Raw genomic sequence first — 11010 nt, 5'->3', positions numbered from 1 at the left:
GGTTACATCTTATCTTCACGTTTGTCAAACAGTTGGCTCGTTGGTCTCGGGCTATGATTCTCCCTTTGGAATTGTTCATTGAAATTTACGAGGGGTCCCAGAGGAGCCCTGATATTGCTCGCAAATTTTGAAATTGCATCGAACTTTTGCAAAGAAGGACTTCCATTTCTGCAGTGCCTTTGTCACCCCAAAGCGCTTTAAGGCCGTTGAGTTATGTTTGAAATGTTGTAGTTTGGCAAAAGTTGTGCCCAGATCACCAAACATGAACCTCAAATCTTTGCAAAGGAGTTTGGTGCAAATAATCAGGCATCTCAGGGACTTGGACTTTCTTTGAACAAGTTCTGCTTGTTCCCGCATTCAAGCTTGAAACAGCAACTGGGCTTCCATCTCACGGGAGGTTTGGGGTTGATGTGTGTCGCTTTCAATCTTTGAAATTTCACCAAGCAAAGAAACGGTGAATCCAACTGTCCCTGTTAGCATTTAGTTCCTGTTTAATCACAGGAATATCCGCAGTCAGGAGCTGAAAAGGAATTCAAACCTAACACCGGCTTCGGGACAATCAGAATACTTTGTCACAGACAAGGCACTGGAAGTCAGGAAGGTAGATCACACCGGTTGTGGGAGAGCTGGTTGGCGGTGACATGGCAGTGTCTGCAGTGTGCGGGACCAGACTGCTTCCACACATCCACAATGAATGTCCCACCCTTTATTTGTGAAAAGTACCACTGAGAGTGGACAAGTTCCATCCCGGTCAGAGCAATCTGAAGCTTTGACTGTCTGACACCCTGGTTTGGGATGCCTTGAACCTTCTACTTCCATAAGTCTCTGTGGCGCAATGAGTTAGCGCGTTCGGCTGTTAACCGAAAGGTTGGTGGTTCGAGGCCACCCAGGGACGAAGTGTTTAACTGTTTTTCCCCGAGTATGCGGTGCCGCACAGTCCCAGGTTGTCATCGTGCGTTTTGGCTGCACGAATCTTTTCTGCAAATGTTGCCAGCAGTGCTGTTATCCAGTTAGTTCCCACTCCAATATTTTATAAGCATTCAGTTCAAGTAAAACGATAACAATTTTTTACATGGATCATGTTCCTCCAACCAGCCCACTCGAAATAAATTATGTTATTGGGTTTAAAGAAACTGGTGGAAATTGATTCTATTGATACAGAAATAGAACTGGAACTTCGGTCTCAAGTGCTCCTCCTATCAAGAATCGGCACACACACAATCAATGGTTTTACAACTGGGTCATAAACACTTACAATTTTAAACCATTCTCATACAGCGTGTAAATGAGATAGGGATAAAACTTCATCACATGTAAAGAGAAAATGAATGATTGAAGATACTACTGTTCCTCAGTAATTATATTATTATTTATTTCATTCTGAAGAAGGTTATCGGCTAATTAACGGTGATTAAAAGAATTCTTACTTTTGCACGTTGGCTGCATGTCGTCAATTTTATTAGGTTTTGAATTTAAAAATGGTGTTACAAAATTTATCGCCAAGACCTGGAATCAAAGCTGTTTTTCGGTGGCATAAGAAGTGGTTTTCCCCAATCATTTAAAGATGATTTCAAAGAATCACGTGGCGTTAAATTCACATCACGGTTACGATTTGTTTCGGTGTGAAACAAGTGGATTAAAAAGGACAATAATGTTAAATAAAGAGTAAAGCTACCACTACACAGTCACATCAAAGCCTCCCAGGGCAGGTACAGTACGCGTTAGACACAGCGTAAAGCTTCCTCTACATTGTCCCATCAAACTCTCCCAGGACAGGTACAGCACGTGTTAGATACAGAGTAATGCTCCCTCTGCACTATCCCATCAAACTCTCCCAGGACAGATACAGCACGTGTTAGATACAGAGTAAAACTCCCTCTACACTGTCCCATCATGCTCACCCAGGGCAGGTACAGTATGTGTTAGATACAGAGTAATGCTCCCTCTGCACTGACCCATCAACACTCCCAGGGCTGGTACAGAACGGGTTAGATACACAGTAAAGCTACCTCAACACTGTCCCATGAAACTCTCCAAGGGCAGGTACAGCATGCGTTAAATACAGAGTAAAGATTCTTCTAAACTGTCCCATCAAACGCTCCTAGGGCAGATGCACCACGGGGTTAGATACAGAGGAAAGCTCCCTCTACATTGTCCCTTCAAACTCTCAGGGCATGTACAGCACAAATTAGTTACAACATAAATCTCCCGCGACACAGTCCCATCAAACTCTTCCAGGGGCAGGTGCATGTTGCATATGCAATAACTCAGCAGGTGTACGACCGTGAACTCAATCAGGTGCATCCTGACCCTACTTTTCTAGCTCTCGAACAAAGGATTAAACATGGAGGCTTTCTTTATATACAAGAGTTGCATGTGTGTGTCTGTGGCCCAATGACCTTCGACGGTCGGTCCCCCTGGTGGCAGGTAAACCCGGGCATATATACATTACAGTGCAGCACGTGTTTAAATCTCCCTCTACACTGTCCCATCAAACCCTCCCAGGGCAGGCACAGCACAGGATAGATACAGAGCAAAGCTCCCACTATACTGTCCCATCAAACCCGTCAGGGCATGTACAGTACGGATTAGATACTGATCAAAGCCCCCTCTACATTGTCTCATCAAAGACTCAGAGGGCAGGTACAGACTAAAGCTTCCTCGACACTGTCACATCAAACCCTCCCAGGGCAGTTACAGTATGTGTCATATACAGATTAAAGCTCCCCCGATATTGTCCCATCAAAGACTCACAGAGCAGATATAGCCCATCTAAGATATATAGCAAAGCTTCCTCTCGTCTGTCCCATCAAACCTTCCCAGGGCAAGTACAGCATGGATTAGATACAGAATAAATCTCCCTCTCCACTGTACCATCAAATCCTCCCAGGGCAGGCACAGCACAGGATAGATACAGAGCAAAACTCCCACTATACTGTCCCATCAAACCCGTCAGTGCAGGTACAGCACGGGGTTAGATACAGAGTGAAGCTCCCTCTACACTGTCCCATCAAACTCTCCCAGGGCAGGTACAGCACGGGGTTAGCTACAGAGTGAAGCTCCCTCTACACTGTCCCATCAATCTCTCCCACGGCTGGTACAGCACGGGTTATGTAAGCACAAATCTTTTTCTGGAAGAATCACTCGACATTCGGGGTCGGTTCCAATCCCTAAATGGCCTTTATTACACCGGCGGGGAGAGAGTCTCTGGTCCAACACCAGGCATTCCACTCCACCGAACAAAGAAATTCATCGATATTTATATGTTTTACAACAGTTCATTATAATTACTTAGCCCATGTTGGCTGGACACAATCCAATCATAACGACTATAAATTACAAATCGATTCCACTGGGCCAATGGAATTGGCCCCCAGGCACCAGGGGACTGCGTGATCACCTCATGTTTTAGCTGAGGCTTATTAATGGCCTCGTGATATTCTCCAGATCCCCTTATCTCTACTGTCCTTGGTTCTGTCTGCACCTAACCACCTTATCCTTATACAGTCACAGGAATTTCTTTGTTCAGTATTCTGATAGGACATCTTTCTGTGGTTTGTTGATTGAGGACATTCTGCTGAGCTCGCTCTTTCCAGTGTTCCTGTACACGGAACTGCAGTGTCATCAGCTACCCAAAAATGTATTCAAGCTAACTGTTAGCTGAATTCCCCTAGTGCTTTGCAGAATCCCTGGCAGCCATTTTGCATCTGGCTACCATTTTACACATACATATATGCATACATATATTCAGCAGGTGCCTTTGCCTTTGCCCTACAACAATCCCCCCTTTCGGTAATGGACTAATCCTAGTCTCCTTTAACCGACAACATTATTTGTTACTCGACTTATAATTTTATGTACCACCCGGTACTTCCTGTCACACCGTGCTGGCCAGTCATGTGGTGTCAGAAGTCCCAGTTGCTTAGATCAAATTGATATAGTTCAGATTCCCCTGTCCCTCTGCTGGACAAGTCACTTTATTTACTTGAGCCCTTGTTCTGATACTCCTTTGTCGTGCATAATGCCTGCAGGATCGACAGGCCATGATTCTCCATGTTAGTGCTAAGACCAGCTGTATCCCTACCAGTATGTGCGATATTATTCCAATCCAGGGGTGGATGTTTACGTTCATGCCCCAGTCCCAGACCCTCCTCCACCAACTCTGGTTTTGTAACTCTTGGTCAGTATCCTTCTCCAATATTTTAATCTTTGTCTGTAGTTGGTGGTAGAGTCTGACACACTGGCCTACTCTGAGTCTTAGTTCCCTTAATACTGCAACTAAATGTGGGATAGGGGCCTGCTCTGCTCGTCATAATCCTGCAGGTGATCGTGGAGCTGATCGATGGCGTTAATGATTTTGGGCCTCGGTGTCTAACCTGGATAATGCGGGCTTGTCCTATTGTGAGGTCGTAGGGCTGTGAGGCAAAAGTTTGTTTGCGCGATCTGGCATTGTAAGCCATTGTACCGATATGATTGTGCCGTGGTAGAGACACAGTTTTTCCCTTTGCCCCCGTAACCTGTTCTGGCAAAATGAGTGGGGGCAGGTACTATTTCCAATACACATCCATCGGTTGGATTAAATCCACATTCGACTAGTTCTTGCTGTTCCACCGGGTGAGGGCACACCATAATGTCACCCGTCTGCTTGCATCCCGTCAGGGAGATCCCGTAGAGTGTGTTGTCTCTGCGGACAGCAGGGGCTGCGGTCAGATAGTAATGGAGGGAGGTGTTTTCCCGTATGATCCCGATATTCTACAGTTGATAAAGGGGAAATGGTCCTGAGTCTTGTGTGACTATAGGTATCATCAGGGCTATTTCCACTCCGGCAGCTTTGCTCATTCGGCAGTTTGGGATCACTGGGCATACTCTGGTTAGTCCCTTCAGAGTGCAATTACCCAGTGTCCCCTTCAGTTTGGCCAACTGAGCCAGATGTGGGCTGTCTATCCAGTCTGGAAACTCCCCCCTTTGGATATGATCGTGGTTGTGTCGTATCTGTCCCACCATCCATAGGCCATAAGCGTGACAGAGTTGTCCCTGTCTAAGTTTTGCGGTATCTTCTCTCTCTCTGTTGATAAGGTGATTGATTGTTTTTGCCTGAGCTTCCAGGACCGAGAGGCCATCCAATTGGATTTCAGCACCCTCTCTTCCGAGTTCGGATTGACCTTCCTGAGTCCGCTCTGCCCGTTCTAATAATCCCTTCATCACCCCTTTAAGCTGCTCCACCCTTTCATTTAGTCTTTGTATGTCCAGTGAGTTTACTATGGATGTTCCAGCATTAAAACCGGTCGCAACATCATTAACTATTTCCCTCTTAGTCCTATGAACTGGCTCCTGTCCTCGGAATCTACTGGCACCCATGGCCATCGGCAGCCTGCTGCATTACAACTTTACTTCATACATTATACATATTTCTTGCCTGTTCTGTACAATATTCCGGCATCTGTGTACCTGAGATATTGATCAGGACAGGCACAAATTCATGCTTAACATTATTATACAATAGTTCACCCTCGTTGGACAGCACAATCCCATGTTCTGGTCCCCTTGTAATTGTTGGACATGACAATTCCATGGGCAGTGTGGTGGTTCTTATGGGGCGTGGTGTCGGAGGGGCTGAGAAGCATACATACAACGATATTGCGGCAGCCTCTACCTCTTCATAGTATCCACACAGCCCCACCCCCTCTTTGTGGGTGACTAACGGTTGTGGCTGGGCAGGAGGCGCGCAAATTATTCCAAAGGTACATTCATCGGGCCCCCCCGGCCTCCCTTCGTCTAATGCAACTGCTTCTTGTACCCGTAGAGCATCGCACACATACTCTATTCTTATCCGGATTTATTTGCAGCCACGTGTTAAAATCAGTTCTGTTCTTGCTCCAGTCCTTGATTGCTGGAATGCATATTTCGTCAGTCAAAGTAAACAAAACCCTATAGTTGATACAGTTGTGTCTTTCTTGCGTGTGCTGCATCTCTCGTAGTCCGTCTGTATTATGCAGTGCTTGTGTGGGCCTCAAGGTTCCCAGTATCATGAGTCCCAGAGTCGAAGTCACCACTGCAGTCCCATCTCGGTGATGGTTTTATCTGCAAATTTTAAACAGATAGCCTGGTCGTCACCAGATGTTAGGTTCTGGTCTACTTGTGTCGCGGTCACTCTGTGGAACCGGAGGTAAGGGTTAGGTTATCCATATTCTTTATAGTCGTGCCATCTCGATCACTTCATGTCCCTGTCTGGGCTGCAGTCGGTTTTGTATTTGAGCCTGCTGTGCTCGAGCCTGCACGATGAACCATCTAAATATTATCCAAACTCTAATCAACACCAATGCCACCACTATTCCTCCAAACATCCCAGTCTGCTTTACTGTTAGGTTGGGTTTGTGGACTACACCGACCCACCGTGGGATACATTGGCTCGATTGCCACAGGTGATGGTGCTTTGGCTGCACACTGCACTATCCGTCTGGTCCTGTTGTTTTAAATCTCTTCCAGCTTATTTATCTTCGCTTTTAACTCTTGACCAGCTAGTTCTGTTTTATTTTTATTCTGACTATCCCACCATTTCCACTGTCTGTCAGGTGAGTCTTCTTTATTTTAGTAAGAAATTCAAATGAGTAAGGTCCAGTGTAAAACAGCTGTCAATGGAAAGGATTAACTCCTTTACAGGTTTGTAAGAACGCCTGATGTCATTACGTGACTTCGCGTAATCATCCAAATCTTTCTGCCTTCAAAACTTGCTTAGAAATTAGGAATCCGTTAAAATAGCAGAAATCATTCGTAAAGTGGTCCCAATAAAAATCGTCTCATCGGTAAAGACAGCATTTTAGATAAAACTCCAATTTTTTTGCTTAACATCGAATTCAAGTACTTGCCAAAGTTTTTTGTTGAAATAAGAACACACATTTTTAATAGCTATTTTGTTTACTGAAATCCAATGTTCACACAAGCTGTTAACATGCCATCATTTCGGGTTTTTTTTAACAGTCCCGTTCAATGGGCAAATCTTGTGTTTTATTTCTCTCTCTGCTGAGTTCGCATAGCTTAGATCTTTTCTCCTCGTTATTTTCAAAACCCTTCTGCTTGTTTAGACTGTTCGGGACTTTTCTTGATTAATAACGTCTATTCTGGAAATCTTTTCAAACTGCAGTGAAACTTTCTCGTAATTTAAAATCATTATCAATGGAGAGTGTCTTTTACCTCCTCCAATTTTTTTTTCCTTTTCCCAATTAAACCAATATCTTTTTCACAGCCAATATCAACTAGTATATAGTAAGTTATAGAAACATAGAAACATAGAAGAATAGGTGCAGGAGTAGGCCATTCGGCCCTTCTAGTCTGCACCGCCATTCAATGAGTTCATGGCTGAACATGTAACTTCAGTAACCCCTTCCTGCTTTCTCGCCATACCCCTTGAACTCCGTGGTAGTAAGGACTTCATCTAACTCCTTTTTGAATATATTTAGTGAAATCGCCTCAACAACTTTCTGTGGTAGAGAATTCCACAGGTTCACCACTCTCTGGGTGAAGAAGTTTCTCCTCATCTCGGTCCTAAATGGCTTACCCCTTATCCTTAGACTGTTACACCTGGTTCTGGACTTCCCCAACATTGGGAACATTCTTCCTGCATCTAACCTGTCTAAACCCGTCAGAATTTTAAACGTTTCTATGAGGTCCCCTCTCATTCTTCTGAACTCCAGTGAATACAAGTCCAGTTGATCCAGTCTTTCTTGATAGGTCAGTCCCGCCATCCCGGGAATCAGTCTGGTGAACCTTCGCTGCACTCCCTCAATAGCAAGAATGTCCTTCCTCAAGTTAGGAGACCAAAACTGTACACAATACTCCAGGTGTGGCCTCACCAAGGCCCTGTACAACTGCAGCAACACCTCCCTGCCCCGTACTCAAATCCCCTCGCTATGAAAGCCAACATTCCGTTTGCTTTCTTAACCATCTGCTGTACCTGCATGCCAACCTTCAATGACTGATGTACCATGACACCCAGATCTCGTTGCACCTCTCCTTTTCCTAATCTGTCACCATTCAGATAATAGTCTGTCTCTGTTTTTACCACCAAAGTGGATAACCTCACATTTATCCACATTATACTTCATCTTCCATGCATTTGCCCACTCACCTAACCTATCCAAGTCACTCTGCAGCCTCATAGCATCCTCCTCGCAGCTCACACTGCCACCCAACTTAGTGTCATCCGCAAATTTGGAGATACTGCATTTAATCCCCTCGTCTAAATCATTAATGTATAGTGTAAACAGCTGGGGCCCCAGCACAGAACCTTGAGGTACCCCACTAGTCACTGCCTGCCATTCTGAAAAGTGCCCATTTACTCCTACTCTTTGCTTCCTGTCTGACAACCAGTTCTCAATTCATGTCAGCACACTACACCCAATCCCATGTGCTTTAACTTTGCACATTAATCTCTTGTGTGGGACCTTGTCGAAAGCCTTCTGAAATTCCAAATATATCACATTAACTGGTTCTCCCTTGTCCACTCTACTGGAAACATCCTCAAAAAATTCCAGAAGATTTGTCAAGCATGATTTCCCTTTCACAAATCCATGCTGACTTGGACCTATCATGTCACCTCTTTCCAAATGCGCTGCTATGACATCCTTAATAATTGATTCCATCATTTTACCCACTACTGTGGTCAGGCTGACCGGTCTATAATTCCCTGTTTATTCTCCCCCTCCTTTTTTAAAAAGTGGGGTTACATTGGCGACACTCCACTCGATAGGAATTGATCCAGAGTCAATGGAATGTTGGAAAATGACTGTCAATGCATCCACTATTTTCAAGGCCACCTCCTTATGTACTCTGGGATGCAGTCCATCAGGCCCTGGGGATTTATGGGCCTTCAATCCCATCAATTTCCCCAACACAATTTCCCGACTAATAAGGATTTCCCTCAGTTCCTCCTCCTTACTAGACCCTCTGAACCCTTTTATTTCTTTTTCCATCGCAAACACTTTTTTTTCAGCACTTATTTAGTATGTTACGTCTTTTTTTCCAAACCTTTTAGTTTTATTTTTTAAAAGAGATCAGATTTAACTTTTTGTTTTAAATGTATCGCATTTTGTTGTGCCTTTTCTTAAACAGTGGTACTTGAAACCTTCACAACAAAATTAACTCTTCACTGTTCCCATCCTAATTTCTGCTCCCCTTTTGTAGAATTTGTATTTATTGTTGAATTACAGAATGTCAAATATGGTATTACTGGATTTTTTTGCCTAATTTCCGTTTTAGAAGCTGATCAAAAACTCTAATCTTTTGCTATGTAACTTCAATTTTGTGGTACTATATCTCATAAATTACATCTTTTTTAAGCTTCAGTTCCTGACGCAGTATGTGTACTTTTATTAAAAATGCTTCCAAACCCAAGATTTTCCTATACAACCAAAATGTTTATCAATGAGAATCAGCTGAAATATCTCAAAATCACAATTCAAGTATTGTACTGCCAATCTGTAATTTAAAAATCTCTTTCCTGAGCTAAAAGCTTTCGCTTCAAGGTTTTACACAAAGGAAAAATGGGAGCGTACTTCCCCAGCCTGCAGCCTCCAGAGACACAGGCTTTTTTTTAAGACATTACAGCTTCCCTTCTCCATTCTTTATCTCATTCCTAGACAGACATTCAAAAAAGTCTCTTTTCATTCAGCAAAGTTTATTGTTTGGCTGGCTCTATTCTTGGATCCATACTTCACTTAAGATCATCACTATCAGGTTTTTTTATTTCATACATATTGATGAACCTCCTCTGTTAATTTTATGTGGGCTTGAAGAATTAAGACCACGGCTTTCTCATCTTTATCTTTCCTTTCCTTCTCCCACCATTCCCGTTGATTTGCTGGCGGGTCCTGGGGGTTCCATCCTGACTTAATCATCTTCTCAATTAGTTTATTTTGTTTTTCCGCCAGGTGGCAGGTAAGGGACCCTTCTAGTCCCCACTCGAGATTACTTGATTTATTGGCCATTCCCGGGTAGGACTAGAACCGTTAAGAATGGACTCTCAGAGATCCACTTTCTTCCTTGTGTAACTTGTAGCAGACCGTCTCCTGGCTACTGTCAGGTCACAAGTTCTGCAATTACACAAACTTATACAATTCTTAAAACGCGTTTAAGCAATTCCCGCAGTGCCCCACGCCTCCTTAACGACTACCTACCACCGTTTTGTCTGTCGGTCCGACCCTGTTCACAGGTTTGGTTTCCTTTGGTCGCTGTGCACCGCCTGGTCTCCGGGGTATATTTTCAAATCACACTACTGGGTCCAGGAGATGTCGCTCGGTATCACGATCCCACGGTCTAAGTGTGTGCCCTACGCCTACTTAGTTCCTGGCCGTCACGTGGGACAAAAGTCCTCTTAAATCAGGCTCAGGCTAGTCGTTTGAGATATTAGACCATCTCCTCGTGTCGGTCAACCGGCCTCCACCTTCTGCACCCTTTATAATTAAAATTTGTTGATACTCACCCAGGTTCTTCCAAGGACTTCCAGCGACTCCACGAAATCCTGTTCATGACGCCACTGCAAGCGGAAATGTTTTCATGGAAGAATCACTCGACACTCGGGGTCGGTTCCAATGCAAAAATGGCCTTAATTATGCCGGCAAGGAGAGAGCCTCTGGTCCAACTGCAATCACTCTACTCCGCCGAACAAAAAAATTCATCGATATTTATATGTTTTACAATCGTTCATTACAGTTACTCAGCCCACTTTGGCTGGACATAATCCAATCATAATGATTATATATTACATATAGGTTTAAATGGGCCAATAGAATTAACCCTGGTACATCAGGGGGCTTCATGATCAGTTCATGACAGTTCGGGGCTGATTCATATCCGTGTGATGTTTTCCAGACCTCCCTTATCTCCGTTAATCATTTGTTCCACCGGTGCCTAACTCATTATCTCCGTGGTTGCTAGGCACCCCATCTGGGGGTCACTGACTTGAGGACATTCCGTACTAGGTACCGCAGTGTTCTGTATACTATCTTGCCTCAA

At 44.1% G+C, this 11010-nt stretch overlaps 1 non-coding gene across 1 annotated transcript; it reads left to right on the top strand.

The window, feature by feature from the left end:
- Positions 1-821: 821 nt before the first annotated feature.
- trnan-guu (transfer RNA asparagine (anticodon GUU)) lies at positions 822-895 on the top strand. The gene has a single exon. It is a non-coding gene; the product is annotated as a tRNA-Asn (tRNA).
- The last annotated feature ends 10115 nt before the right edge of the window (positions 896-11010 follow it).

The sequence above is a fragment of the Pristiophorus japonicus genome, unplaced genomic scaffold (genome assembly GCF_044704955.1).
Source record: "Pristiophorus japonicus isolate sPriJap1 unplaced genomic scaffold, sPriJap1.hap1 HAP1_SCAFFOLD_42, whole genome shotgun sequence".
Classification (NCBI taxonomy): Eukaryota; Metazoa; Chordata; class Chondrichthyes; family Pristiophoridae; genus Pristiophorus; species Pristiophorus japonicus.
Note: the sequence above shows the minus strand (reverse complement) of the source record. Positions and strands in the feature narration are given on the sequence as shown.